Raw genomic sequence first — 15,000 nt, forward strand, 5'->3', positions numbered from 1 at the left:
AATCTATGCATCCTTTTTTAACCAAAAAATAATAGCACAATTGCAGATGGACCTAATTGTATTTTCTGTGATGAATTATTTTACCTAAAATATGTAAATAAACTAAACCTACATGCATCACGTTCCAATAACACATGCTGCCATTCATTCACTCAGTGTGTCTCTGAGTATCTGCTGCGTCCGTGGATCAGTCAGACAGTCTGCATGCGGCAATACTGATCAATGTAAAGAACATGGTTAGCCTTCTGGTTAGCCCTCTGGTTAGCCCTCTAGTTAGCCCTCTGGTTAGCCTTCTGGTTAGCCCTCTGATTAGCCCTCTAGTTAGCCTTCTGGTTAGCCTTCTGGTTAGCCCTCTGGTTAGCCCTCTGGTTAGCCTTCTGGTTAGCCCTCTGGTTAGCCCTCTGGTTAGCCATCTGGTTAGCCCTCTGGTTAGCCCTCTGGTTAGCCATCTGGTTAGCCCTCTGGTTAGCCCTCTAGTTAGCCCTCTGGTTAGCCCTCTAGTTAGCCCTCTGTTTAGCCCTCTGGTTAGCCCTCTGGTTAGCCTTCTGGTTAGCTCTCTGGTTTGCCCTCTGGTTAGCCCTCTGGTTAGCCCTCTGGTTAGCCATCTGGTTAGCCCTCTGGTTAGCCTTCTGGTTAGCCTTCTGGTAAGCCCTCTGGTTAGCCCTCTGTTTAGCCCTCTGTTTAGCCCTCTGGTTAGCCCTCTGGTTAGCCCTCTGTTTAGCCCTCTAGTTAGCCCTCTGGTTAGCCCTCTGGTTAGCCCTCTAGTTAGCCCTCTGTTTAGCCCTCTGTTTAGCCCTCTGGTTAGCCCTCTGGTTAGCCCTCTGATTAGCCCTCTGGTTAGCCCTCTAGTTAGCCCTCTGGTTAGCCCTCTGATTAGCCCTCTGGTTAGCCCTCTGGTTAGCCCTCTGATTAGCCCTCTGGTTAGCCCTCTGGTTAGCCCTCTAGTTAGCCCTCTGGTTAGCCCTCTGGTTAGCCTGTGGTTTCACAGGACTCGGACTAAGTAAAGAGGAAACAAAGATCCTCTGCCTGAATACAAACATCTGTGAGTGAAGCCTGTTTTGGACCTCTTTTAGGTTGCCTCACAAATGGACCCCTATTCACTATATAGTGTACTACTTTAGAGCAGGGCCATATGGCACCATATTCCCTATATAGAGCACGACTTTAGACTAGTGCTTGTACCTGTTCTCCACCTGATCTGGTCAAAATCAGTCCAAGATATAGGGAATAGGGGGCCAGTTGGACTTTAGTTTCGTTCTGATGACAATATCCCTTCATCTAGGGTAGCTGTATCTTTGTTCTGTTCTCTATGGTAGCTGTATCTTTGTTCTGTTCTCTATGGTAGCTGTATCTTTGTTCTGTTCTCTATGGTAGCTGTATCTTTGTTCTGTTCTCTATGGTAGCTGTGTCTTTGTTCTGTTCTCTATGGTAGCTGTATCTTTGTTCTGTTCTCTAGGGTAGCTGTATCTTTGTTCTGTTCTCTATGGTAGCTGTATCTTTGTTCTGTTCTCTATGGTAGCTGTATCTTTGTTCTGTTCTCTATGGTAGCTGTATCTTTGTTCTGTTCTCTATGGTAGCTGTATCTTTGTTCTGTTCTCTAGGGTAGCTGTATCTTTGTTCTGTTCTCTATGATAGTTGTGGCTTTGTTCTGTTCTCTATGGTAGTTGTATCTTTGTTCTGTTCTCTAGGGTAGCTGTATCTTTGTTCTGTTCTCTATGGTAGCTGTATCTTTGTTCTGTTCTCTATGGTAGCTGTATCTTTGTTCTGTTCTCTATGGTAGCTGTGTCTTTGTTCTGTTCTCTATGGTAGCTGTATCTTTGTTCTGTTCTCTAGGGTAGCTGTATCTTTGTTCTGTTCTCTATGGTAGCTGTATCTTTGTTCTGTTCTCTATGGTAGCTGTATCTTTGTTCTGTTCTCTATGGTTGTCACGGTTCATGAATCCACTGCCTCCCTCTCTCTCTCTCTCTCTCCAGTGTTTGTGTGGGCGTGGTTTCCCAATCTCGGCCTGATTGTCTGCGCCAGCTGGAACCACTTATCTTCCCTTTATATGTTCTGTTACCAGTGTTTCTTGTTGTCAGATCGTTGTTTCTTCTCTGAGGTTGTGTCGTGTGTCCGTGCTCTTCTCTTGTGTGGATTATCTGCTGTGCTCCTTCCTACTCATCCGGACACACTCCCCTGGTTTTCTCAGCACGTTATGATCGGAAGATGCACCCGAGTTCCTGGGTCGGATTCCTTCTGAGTACAGTCTGTCTGTCATGTTGCTGCTGTGAACTACATTCATTAAAACCATCGTTGCTTGCATCTTGCATCCGCCTCTGTGTTGTAACAGAACGATCTGACCAGACCATGGATGCAGCGAGTTCAACGAGTCTGACCGAATTCCTTTCCCGCAGTATCACGAGAATGGATCAACAAGAGGAGAACATCTCCAGCACAGGTCGGGCAGTACAAGCCCTTTCGACGCAGGTATCCCAGCTGACCCAACAATTGCAACATCTGAGGGGTTCCGCTGCGCCACCTACACCGGCAGTTCAACCCGCCCCGCCAGAGCCGGATTCCCAGCTAGAGCCACGGCTACCGACACCAGAGGGTTATTCAGGTGATCCTGACTATTGCAGAGCCTTTCTTACGAGATGTTCCATGCATTTCTCGTTGCAGCCACGGACCTTCAACCGTGAACAGTCTAAGGTAGCATTCGTACTCACACTGCTATCAGGCAAAGCGTCTCTCTGGGGAACGGCGGTGTGGGCGAACCAGGACCCATGCTGCACCTCTTTCCAGACACTCTCCGAGGAGATGAGAAGGGTCTTCGATCGGGCCGTGGCGGGTAGGGAGACGGCCAGACTACTCGCTGACCTTCGCCAAGGAGACCATTCAGTATCGGAATACTCCATCCAATTCCGCACTCTGGCCGCTGAGTGTCAGTGGAACGAGGAGGCGCAGTGGGACATGTTCCTGCATGGGCTGGAGGACCGGATCCAGAAGGAGATTTATGTTCTGGACCTTCCCAGGAGTTTAAATGGACTAGTGGAACTAGCCCTGAGGGTCGACGCTCGTCTGAGTCGTATTGGCCGCCGAGCATGCCCTAACAGACCGTATAACGACACGGAGGGCTGGCATGCCAGCGTCGGGAACACGGCCAGTTCAGCTTCCGCTCACGAACCCATGCAGCTGGGAGAGCTCGCCTCTCCCGGGAAGAGAGGGAGAGGCGGAGATCCCAAGGACTCTGTCTCTACTGTGGTAGAGCGGGCCACTTTATCCACTCCTGCCCGGTAAAAGATCAGGCCCGGTAGTAAACATGAGGCTACTATCGGGTGGTGTCACCACAGAGAAGACCTCATCATCTACTCTCCTCCCGGTAAGACTAAGATGGGCCACCCACACGCACGACACCCAAGCCTTACTGGACTCAGGAGCAGAGGGTAATTTCATGGACTTCAAGCTCGCTCACAAACTCCAGATCCCTATCACCTCACTCACGCACAAGATATCCGTCAACGCTCTCAATGGTCAAGAACTCCCCAACATTTCTCACACCACTGAACCTATCACACTCATCACTTCTGGCAATCACACTGAGACACTATCATTCCTACTCATGGACTCACCCCTTGCACCATTAGTTCTCGGCCACCCTTGGCTCACCCAACACAACCCCAGAGTTGACTGGGGTCATAACTCTATATCCATGTGGAGTAACAAGTGTCTTGAGTCCTGTTTAGTGTCTGCTTGTTCGTCTGTGTCTGATTCTGTGTTTCTAGAGGAGGCAGTGGATTTGTCTAACGTGCCCGTTGAATACCTCGACCTGAAGGAGGTGTTCAGTAAGTCCCGTGCTGCTTCCCTTCCTCCGCATCGTCCCTATGACTGTGCAATAGAATTATTGCCAGGTGAGTCTCCGCCCTAAAGGCAAGTTATATTCACTTTCTGTTCCTGAGAGGAGGCTATGGAGAGATACATCTCTGGTTCTCTGGCATCTAAATTCATTCGTCCTTCCTCTTCTCCAGCGGGGCGGGGTTCTTCTTTGTGGGGAAGAAGGACGGATCTCTGCGTCCTTGCATTGATTACCGTGGGTTGAATAACATCACAGTGAAGAATACCTATCCCTTACCGTTGATGTCCTCCGCCTTTGAAAGGTTACAGGGAGCATCCGTGTTCACTAAGTTGGATTTACGTAATGCATATCATTTGGTTCGCATAAGGGAGGGGGACGAATGGAAGACCGCGTTTAACACCCCCAGAGGGCACTTCGAATATTTGGTCATGCCTTTTGGGCTATCCAACTCCCCAGCGGTTTTCCAGGCACTCGTCAATGACGTGCTGAGAGATATGATTGATCAGTTCATATATGTTTACCTGGATGACATACTGATTTTTCTTCTTCTCTCCAGGAACACGCTCAACACGTCAGACGAGTGCTTCAGAGGTTGTTGGAGAATGGACTTTTTGTCAAGGCGGAGAAATGCATTTTTCATGCACAATCCGTTCCATTCCTAGGTTACATCGTCTCGACTGAAGGTATTCGCATGGATCCCGACAAGGTTAAGGCTGTGGTGGATTGGCCAAGCCCAGATTCCCGTAAGGCCCTACAGAGGTTTCTGGGATTCGCCAATTTCTACCGGCGTTTCGTTCGCAACTTTAGCCAGATAGTCGCTCCTCTTACCGCCTTAACCTCTCCCAGAGTGACGTTCAGGTGGTCCGATACAGCCGAGGCTGCATTCGCCAAACTCAAGAGCCGCTTTGTTTCGGCTCCTATCCTCATAGCTCCCGATCCCTCGCGTCAGTTCGTGGTGGAGGTGGACGCTTCAGAGGTGGGGGTAGGTGCGGTACTTTCCCAACGTTCCTCTTCTGACAACAAGATGCACCCTTGCGCGTTCCTTTCCCATCGGTTATCACCTGCGGAACGCAACTACGACATTGGCAACAGAGAGTTGTTGGCAGTGAAGTTAGCACTGGAGGAGTGGCGCCATTGGTTAGAGGGTTCGGGGTACCTTTTATAGTTTGGACCGATCACAAGAATTTGGAGTATATCAGAACCGCCAAGCGACTCAACTCCAGGCAGGCGCGGTGGGCACTCTTTCGGACGTTTTGACTTCTCTCTCTCGTATCGCCCGGGTTCCAAGAATGTCAAACCCGATTCCCTTTCTCGCATTTTGACCATTCCGAACGCCCATCCACTCCCGAGTGCATCCTACCCGGGACCCTAGTGGTCTCCACACTCACATGGGAGGTTGAATCGAGGGTCAAAACGGCCTTAGAGGGGGTCACGCCTCCGCCCGGTTGCCCGCCTAATCGGTTGTTTGTGCCGGAGGGGTGTCGGTCCGATGTTATTCGGTGGGGGCACTGCTCCAACGTAGCGTGTCATCCAGGAGTCAGCCGCACTAGCTTTTTGGTTAAGCAACGCTTTTGGTGGCCACTGATGGCTCGTGACATTCACAGTTTTGTCTTGGCCTGCTCGGTTTGTGCCACTGGGAAGACTTCTAATCGACCCCCAGATGGGTTACTCCAACCGCTGTCGGTCCCTTCGAGACCCTGGTCCCACATCGCGCTAGATTTTGTTACCGGCCTCCCGCCCTCCCAGGGCAAGACGGTTGTTTTGACCGTGGTGGACCGGTTCTCGAAGGCGGCTCATTTTATTCCCTTGCCTAAATTACCATCTGCCAAGGAGACAGCGGTAACTGTCGTGGATCACGTCTTTCGCTTACATGGCCTGCCGATGGACGTAGTTTCTGACCGGGGCCCCAATTTGTGTCCAAGTTTTGGCAAGAGTTTTGTAGGTTACTGGGAGCGAGTGTCAGCCTGTCTTCAGGGTTTCATCCCCAGAGCAACGGTCAAACGGAGAGGGCCAACCAAGATTTGGAGAGAGTGTTGCGATGTTTGGTTTCTAAGAATCCCTCTTCCTGGAGTCAACAACTCTCTATGGTTGAGTACGCTCACAATTCGTTGCCAGTGGCAGCCACGGGTCTCTCTCCGTTTGAGTGTAGTTTAGGTTACCAGCCACCTATCTTTCCCAGTACGGAGTCCGAGGTCACTGTTCCCTCCGCTCACGCTTTCATCCAGAGGTGCCGTCACGCATGGAGCAGGGCCCGTGAGACTCTTCTCCGGGTGGGGGCGCACCAAGGCTAAGGCCGATCGCCACGGTCGAAGCCTCCGGTATACGTCGTTGGCCAAGAGTGTGGCTTTCTACTAAGAACATTCCACTCCGATCCGTTTCGAACAAGCTTGCCCCCAAATTTATCGGCCCGTTCAGAGTCACCAGGATCATTAGTCCGGTGGCGGTCCGGCTCAAGCTTCCTCTGGCGTATAGGAGAATTCATCCTACCTTTCATGTGTCTAAAATAAAACCTGTGTTTCAGGCACGCATTAACCCGCCGGTCCCGGTTCCCCCGCCGCCACGACTTGTTGATGGGGAAACCACCTTTTCTGTCAATCGTATTTTGGACTCTAGAAGGAGGGGACGCGGATTCCAGTACCTGGTGGACTGGGAGGGTTACGGCCCGGAGGAGAGAAGTTGGGTACCTGCTAGGGACATTCTGGATCACTCCCTTATCGATGATTTCAATCGACAGGTAAATTTGCCTGGGAACGCCAAGAGGCGTTCCTAGGGGGGTATTGTCACGGTTCATGAATCCACTGCCTCTCTCTCTCTCTCTCTCTCCAGTGTTTGTGTGGGCGTGGTTTCCCAATCTCGGCCTGATTGTCTGCGCCAGCTGGAACCACTTATCTTCCCTTTATATGTTCTGTTACCAGTGTTTCTTGTTGTCAGATCGTTGTTTCTTCTCTGAGGTTGTGTCGTGTGTCCGTGCTCTTCTCTTGTGTGGATTATCTGCTGTGCTCCTTCCTACTCATCCGGACACACTCCCTGGTTTTCTCAGCACGTTATGATCGGAAGATGCACCCGAGTTCCTGGGTCGGATTCCTTCTGAGTACAGTCTGTCTGTCATGTTGCTGCTGTGAACTACATTCATTAAAACCATCGTTGCTTGCATCTTGCATCCGCCTCTGTGTTGTAACAATGGTAGCTGTATCTTTGTTCTGTTCTCTATGGTAGCTGTATCTTTGTTCTGTTCTCTAGGGTAGCTGTATCTTTGTTCTGTTCTCTATGATAGTTGTGGCTTTGTTCTGTTCTCTATGGTAGTTGTATCTTTGTTCTGTTCTCTAGGGTAGCTGTATCTTTGTTCTGTTTTGGAGGTTGGAGGTTGGAGGGTCTATATCACCTGGTAGCAGTAGGCTGGAGGGTCTATATCACATGTAGTAGGATGGATGGTCTATATCACCTGCAGTATTCTGGAGGGTCTATATCACCTGCAGTAGTATGGATGGTCTATATCACCTGCAGTATTCTGGAGGGTCTATATCACCTGCAGTAGGATGGAGGGTCTATATCACCTGCATTAGGTTTTAGGGTCTATATCATCTGCAGTAGGATGGAAGGTCTATATCACCTGCAGTAGGATGGAAGGTCTATATCACCTGCAGTAGGATGGAGGGTCTATATCACCTGCAGTAGGATGGAGGGTCTATATCACCTGCATTAGGTTTTAGGGTCTATATCATCTGCAGTAGGATGGAGGGTCTATATCACCTGCAATATTCTGGAGGGTCTATATCACCTGCAGTAGGATGGAGGGTCTATATCACCTGCAGTAGGATATAGGGTCTATGTCACCTGCAGTATTCTGGAGGGTCTATAACACCTGCAGTAGGTTGGAGGGTCTATGTCACCTGCAGTAGGATGGAGGGTCTATATCACCTGCTGGCAGACGGCTGTATGGTCTATAACACCTGCAGTAGGATAGGATGGAGCTCACCTGACAATGACAATCCCGTTATTTGTTAGTGACAAAAGAAACATTGACCCATTGAATCTATAATAGTCAGATACACCAACTTCATGGCTTGTGCTATTTATCAGAATAGATGGAATGTTAAACAGTCAATGGAGCTGACTATATAATTGGCAATAGAGTTTAATATAGAAGTGACTATATAGTTTACTAAAGAAGTGACTATAGAGTTTACTAAAGAAGTGACTATAGAGTTTACTAAATAAGTTACTATAGAGTTTACTAAAGAAGTGACTAGAGTTTACTAAAGAAGTGACTATAGAGTTTACTAAAGAAGTGACTATAGAGGAGAGAGAGAGAGAGAGAGAGAGAGGAGGGAGAGAGAGAGAGAGAGAGAGAGAGAGACAGAGGGAGAGAGAGAGAGAGAGAGAGGAGAGAGAGAGAGAGAGAGAGAGAGACAGAGGGAGAGAGAGGAGAGAGGAGAGAGAGAGAGACAGAGAGAGAGCGAGAGAGGGGGAGAGAGAGAGAGAGGAGAGAGAGAGACAGAGAGAGAGAGACAGAGAGAGAGAGAGAGAGAGAGAGCAGAGAGAGAGAGAGAGAGAGAGAGACAGAGGGAGAGAGAGAGAGAGAGAGATGAGAGAGAGAGAGACAGAGAGAGAGCGAGAGAGGGGGAGAGAGAGAGAGAGAGAGAGAGAGACAGAGGGAGAGAGAGAGAGAGAGAGAGGAGAGAGAGAGAGACAGAGAGAGAGAGCGAGAGAGGGGGGAGAGAGAGAGAGAGGAGAGAGAGAGACAGAGAGAGAGAGTCAGAGTCAGAGAGAGAGAGAGACAGAGAGAGAGAGGAGGAGAGAGAGAGAGAGAGAGAGAGACAGAGGGAGAGAGAGAGAGAGAGAGAGAGAGAGAGAGAGACAGAGAGAGAGCGAGAGAGGGGGGAGAGAGAGAGAGAGAGAGAGACAGAGAGAGAGAGACAGAGAGAGAGAGAGAGAGAGAGAGAGAGAGAGAGAGCAGAGAGAGAGAGAGAGAGAGAGAGAGAGACAGAGGGAGAGAGAGAGAGAGAGAGAGAGAGGAGAGAGAGAGAGACAGAGAGAGAGCGAGAGAGGGGGGGAGAGAGAGAGAGAGAGAGACAGAGAGAGAGAGTCAGAGTCAGAGAGAGAGAGAGAGACAGAGAGAGAGAGAGCAGAGAGAGAGAGAGAGCAGAGAGAGAGAGAGAGCAGAGAGAGAGCAGAAACTTCTGCATGTGTAATGTTTACTGTTAATATTGTTTGTTTATTCCACTTTTTTATATTATCTACCTCACATGTTAACACATGTTTCCCATGCCAATGAAGCCCCTTGAATTGAATTGAATTGAGTGAGAGAGGAGGAAAGAGAGAAGGAAAGAGAGAGAGAGAGCAGCAGAGAGGGTCTCATTGGACAGTGAAAGATAACTGTCAAACTAAAGGACAGTAATAGAGGCATTAGTATCGTCATTAGTATCGTCATAGCTCCATATGCTCTCCGTCTTCTTGATTCCCATCTATCTCTCTCTCTCTCATTGTCTGAGATGCCCCCCCTGGGTCAAACGTAGTGCACTATACATGGTATAGGGTGCCGTTTGGGACTCAAATTTGGGACTCAGTGCTGCTGTGTTCTGTGGCCTCAGGCCGAGGCAGGCCCGCAGGAAACAGCGGAGGAGGCCTGATGGTCATTAGGAGCTGTCAGTGTGCCGAGAGAGGGGAGTGCAGATGAATTGCAGATAGAGTCAATTGCAGATGAAAGACCTGCTGAAGAGGCTATATGGGCGTCATGCTTCACTGGCCTCTATTCAACAAGTCACATCTCCCGCCACTCTATCTGGCAGGTAGCTAAATATCTTCCTACCTCCAGGCTACTCTCTCTCCTGTATCTGGCAGCTAGCTAAATATCCTCCTACCTCCAGGCTACTCTCTCTCCTCTATCTGGCAGCTAGCTAAATATCCTCCTACCCCCAGGCTACTCTGTCCTGTATCTGGCAGCTAGCTAAATATCTTCCTACCTCCAGGCTACTCTCTCTCGTCTATCTGGCAGCTAGCTAAATATCTTCCTACCTCCAGGCTACCCTCTCTCCTGTATCTGGCAGCTAGCTAAATATCCTCCTACCCCCAGGCTACTCTGTCCTGTATCTGGCAGCTAGCTAAATATCTTCCTACCTCCAGGCTACTCTCTCTCCTCTATCTGCAGCTAGCTAAATATCCTCCTACCTCCAGGCTACTCTCTCTCCTGTATCTGGCAGGTAGCTAAATATCTTCCTACCTCCAGGCTACTCTCTCTCCTCTATCTGGCAGCTAGCTAAATATCCTACTACCTCCAGGCTACTCTCTCTCCTCTATCTGGCAGCTAGCTAAATATCTTCCTACCTCCAGGCTACTCTCTCCTGTATCTGGCAGCTAGCTAAATATCTTCCTACCTCCAGGCTACTCTCTCTCGTCTATCTGGCAGCTAGCTAAATATCTTCCTACCTCCAGGCTACCCTCTCTCCTGTATCTGGCAGCTAGCTAAATATCCTCCTACCTCCAGGCTACTCTCTCTCCTCTATCTGGCAGCTAGCTAAATATCCTCCTACCTCCAGGCTACTCTCTCTCCTCTATCTGGCAGCTAGCTAAATATCCTCCTACCCCCAGGCTACTCTGTCCTGTATCTGGCAGCTAGCTAAATATCTTCCTACCTCCAGGCTACTCTCTCTCCTCTATCTGGCACCTAGCTAAATATCCTCCTACCTCCAGGCTACTCTCTCTCCTGTATCTGGCAGGTAGCTAAATATCTTCCTACCTCCAGGCTACTCTCTCTCCTCTATCTGGCAGCTAGCTAAATATCCTCCTACCTCCAGGCTACTCTCTCTCCTGTATCTGGCAGCTAGCTAAATATCTTCCTACCTCCAGGCTACTTTCTCCTGTATCTGGCAGCTAGCTAAATATCTTCCTACCCCCAGGCTTAACTCTCTCCTCTATCTGGCAGGTAGCTAAATATCTTCCTACCTCCAGACTACTGTCTCTCCTCTATCTGGCAAGTAGCTAAATATCTTCCTACCTCCAGGCTACTCTCTCCTGTATCTGGCAGCTAGCTAAATATCCTCCTACCTCCAGGCTACTCTCTCTCCTGTATCTGGCAGCTAGCTAAATATCTTCCTACCCCCAGGCTACTCTCTCCTCTATCTGGCAGCTAGCTAAATATCTTCCTACCTCCAGGCTACTCTCTCTCCTCTATCTGGCAGCTAGCTAAATATCTTCCTACCTCCAGGCTACTCTCTCTCCTCTATCTGGCAGATAGCTAAATATCCTCCTACCCCCAGGCTACTCTGTCCTGTATCTGGCAGCTAGCTAAATATCTTCCTACCTCCAGGCTACTCTCTCTCCTCTATCTGGCAGCTAGCTAAATATCCTCCTACCTCCAGGCTACTCTCTCTCCTCTATCTGGCAGCTAGCTAAATATCCTCCTACCTCCAGGCTACTCTCTCTCTCTCTATCTGGCAGCTAGCTAAATATCTTCCTACCTCCAGGCTACTCTCTCTCTCTATCTTGCAGCTAGCTAAATATCTTCCTACCTCCAGGCTGCTCTCTCTCTCTATCTTGCAGCTAGCTAAATATCCTCCTACCTCCAGGCTACTCTCTCTCTCTCTATCTGGCAGCTAGCTAAATATCTTCCTACCTGCAGGCTACTCTCTCTCCTCTATCTGGCACCTAGCTAAATATCCTCCTACCTCCAGGCTACTCTCTCTCCTGTATCTGGCAGGTAGCTAAATATCTTCCTACCTCCAGGCTACTCTCTCTCCTCTATCTGGCAGCTAGCTAAATATCCTCCTACCTCCAGGCTACTCTCTCTCCTCTATCTGGCAGCTAGCTAAATATCTTCCTACCTCCAGGCTACTCTCTCTCCTCTATCTGGCAGGTAGCTAAATATCTTCCTACCTCCAGGCTACTCTCTCCTGTATCTGGCAGCTAGCTAAATATCTTCCTACCTCCAGGCTACTTTCTCCTGTATCTGGCAGCTAGCTAAATATCTTCCTACCCCCAGGCTTAACTCTCTCCTCTATCTGGCAGGTAGCTAAATATCTTCCTACCTCCAGACTACTGTCTCTCCTCTATCTGGCAAGTAGCTAAATATCTTCCTACCTCCAGGCTACTCTCTCCTGTATCTGCAGCTAGCTAAATATCCTCCTACCTCCAGGCTACTCTCTCTCCTGTATCTGGCAGCTAGCTAAATATCTTCCTACCCCCAGGCTTAACTCTCTCCTCTATCTGGCAGCTAGCTAAATATCTTCCTACCTCCAGGCTACTCTCTCTCCTCTATCTGGCAGCTAGCTAAATATCTTCCTACCTCCAGGCTACTCTCTCTCCTCTATCTGGCAGATAGCTAAATATCCTCCTACCCCCAGGCTACTCTGTCCTGTATCTGGCAGCTAGCTAAATATCTTCCTACCTCCAGGCTACTCTCTCTCCTCTATCTGGCAGCTAGCTAAATATCTTCCTACCTCCAGGCTACTCTCTCTCTCTATCTTGCAGCTAGCTTAAGTTAATATCGTCCTACCTCCAGGCTACTCTCTCTTTATCTTGCAGCTAGCTTAAGTTAATATCGTCCTACCTCCAGGCTACTCTCTCTCTATCTGGCAGCTAGCTTAAGTTAATATCGTCCTACCTTCAGGCTACTCCCACCCCCTTCCACAGCCCTCCTAAAACCCTCCAGCCCACTACCCCCACCTCTGAATCACCTTTCCAGTCATTTGGCTGTGCTCCCCTCGCTCAGGGAGGAGGAAGGAGGTCGAGAATACCCGAATGAGGACGGAGAGGCAACAACAGCAGTGTTAGGAGAGAGAAGAGAGACAGAAGAGGGAGTGACAGAGAGAGAGAAGAGAGAGAGAAAAGGGAGTGACAGAGAGAGAGAAGAGAGAGATTGGCTGAGAGAGAGAGGAGAGAGAGTGGCTGAGAGAGAGAGTGTGACAGAGAGAGAGAAGATCGAGAGAAGATGGAGAGTGGCTGAGAGAGAGAGTGTGACAGAGAGAGAGAAGAGCGAGAGAAGAGGGAGAGTGGTTGAGAGAGAAAAGAGAAAAGAGAGAGAGAGATAAGAGAGAGATTGGCTGAGAGAGAGAGAGGAGAGAGATTGGCTCAGAGAGAGCGACTCCAGAGAGAGATTGGCTCAGAGAGAGAGTGTGACAGAGAGTGAGAAGAGGGGGAGTGGCTGAGAGAGAGAGATAAGAGAGAGATTGGCTCAGAGAGAGCGACTCCAGAGAGAGATTGGCTCAGAGAGTGTGACAGAGAGTGAGAAGAGGGGGAGTGGCTGAGAGAGAGCGATAAGAGAGAGATTGGCTCAGAGAGAGCGACTCCAGAGAGAGATTGGCTCAGAGAGAGAGTGTGACAGAGAGTGAGAAGAGGGGGAGTTGCTGAGAGAGAGAGATAAGAGAGAGATTGGCTCAGAGAGAGCGACTCCAGAGAGAGATTGGCTCAGAGAGAGAGTGTGACAGAGAGTGAGAAGAGGGGGAGTTGCTGAGAGAGAGCGATAAGAGAGAGATTGGCTCAGAGAGAGAGTGTGACAGAGAGTGAGAAGAGGGGGAGTGGCTGAGAGAGAGCGATAAGAGAGAGATTGGCTCAGAGAGAGCGACTCCAGAGAGAGAGAATGTCCTCTGTTCCTGTTCCCAGTGTGGCTCGCCCTCTCTAAGACAGAATAACAGGAAGGTTAAGAACATTGTTTCTGCTCAGGCAAGTTAAAAAAAGGTACAGCCTGGTTCAGATGATTCTGGGTCGCTACGTCTTTCCAGGTAAGAGCAGAGTTGGGCCAGTGCCAGGCAGGTAGCATCAGAGAGAGATGGGGGGGGGGGTGGGTAGATAGGGAGATAGAGTCACAGCAAAATCAATAAAGTGATTAACCACAGTTAATGGGTTATATGAGAGAAGGGAGAGAGTGAATAGAGAGTGAGAAGGGAGAGAGAATGGAGAAAGAGAAGGGAGGGAGAGAGAAGGATAGATAATTTTTGTGAGAGGGAGAGAGAGGACAGAGAGAAGGGAGAGAGAGAGAAGGATATATAATTTGTGTGAGAGGGAGAGAGAGGACAGAGAGAAGGGAGAGAGAGAGAAGGATAGATAATTTGTGTGAGAGGGAGAGAGAGGACAGAGAGAAGGGAGAGAGAGAGAAGGATAGATCATTTGTGTGAGGGGGAGAGAGAGGACAGAGAGAAGGGAGAGAGAGAGAAGGATAGATCATTTGTGTGAGAGGGAGAGAGAGGACAGAGAGAAGGCAGAGAGAGAGAAGGATAGATCATTTGTGTGAGGGGGAGCGAGAAGAAGAGATGCAAGGATGGAGTGAAGGGGGAGAGTGAATTTGTGTGAGAGGGAGAGAGAAGGAGAGGGAGAGAGAGATTGAAGTTGCGTCAATTGAACAGTAATTTCCTCCTTGTTTAATTACTGCACCGGTTCCTCTGCTGTTTCTAACACGTATTTTAGTTTTGTTGTTTATTTTGGGTGGGGGAATATGAGGCAATTCATATTCCTTTGGGTAGGAACAACAACAACAACAATACAGCAACCATTTGTGAGAAGGAGATGGGAATATTCCCAACAATTCTATTTAATTTAATTTAATTTGCTTCGTTTGCTAGAAAGTACTGTTAAGAAGAAGTTGGATTGAAAATAAATAAAAAATAAAAATAAAAATGTTATGCTGATCTCAGAGTAGAAAATACAATGCATATATCTGTGTTTATATGTTTTAAATTCGTTTACAAAAAACGAGTCTGTTGAAATTATCTTTCAATCCAAACACCGTCAAAACAGTGTTCACGTTATTTCCATCCTATCAGATTGTGTTTACGTGAAACTAAACAAAAACAACAACAAAATGTTGGTGCAACAAAACAAAAAGCTTTGATTAAAGAGTTATCCAGAGTCTTTAACTCTAATTGGAAAAAGGAAGTGTAATACACCACACATTACACACTAATTGAATTAAAGTACATTGCATTGGGCCCGGTGACAAAGACAAAACACGAGTCGGCTGTGCTTTCAGCTCTGCTCCGGGCCTGTTGTAACCTCCATCCCACTAAGACTGATAGACTCCTCAGATCAACAATGACTAGAATAGAATAATGTTTTCAATGGCTTCAATATCAACACGGAAACAATTAAAATGGTTGCCAGAGGAAACTGATGCATCGTGAACCTGGGTCTTACTCCTCATCTCTCTACACTGAGCCGTCTCACAGTCAGTCAGAAAA

General features: G+C 48.6%; 1 long non-coding RNA gene and 1 pseudogene across 1 annotated transcript; both read left to right on the forward strand.

The window, feature by feature from the left end:
• Positions 1-15,000, forward strand: part of LOC135528779 (eyes absent homolog 1-like) — a 149,178-nt pseudogene that overhangs the window by 6,916 nt on the left and 127,262 nt on the right.
• LOC135528778 (uncharacterized) lies at positions 6,174-6,985 on the forward strand. Its single transcript, XR_010453581.1, has 2 exons — positions 6,174-6,566; positions 6,659-6,985. It is a non-coding gene; the product is annotated as an uncharacterized LOC135528778 (long non-coding RNA).

The sequence above is a fragment of the Oncorhynchus masou genome, unplaced genomic scaffold (genome assembly GCF_036934945.1).
Source record: "Oncorhynchus masou masou isolate Uvic2021 unplaced genomic scaffold, UVic_Omas_1.1 unplaced_scaffold_1032, whole genome shotgun sequence".
Classification (NCBI taxonomy): domain Eukaryota; kingdom Metazoa; phylum Chordata; class Actinopteri; order Salmoniformes; family Salmonidae; genus Oncorhynchus; species Oncorhynchus masou.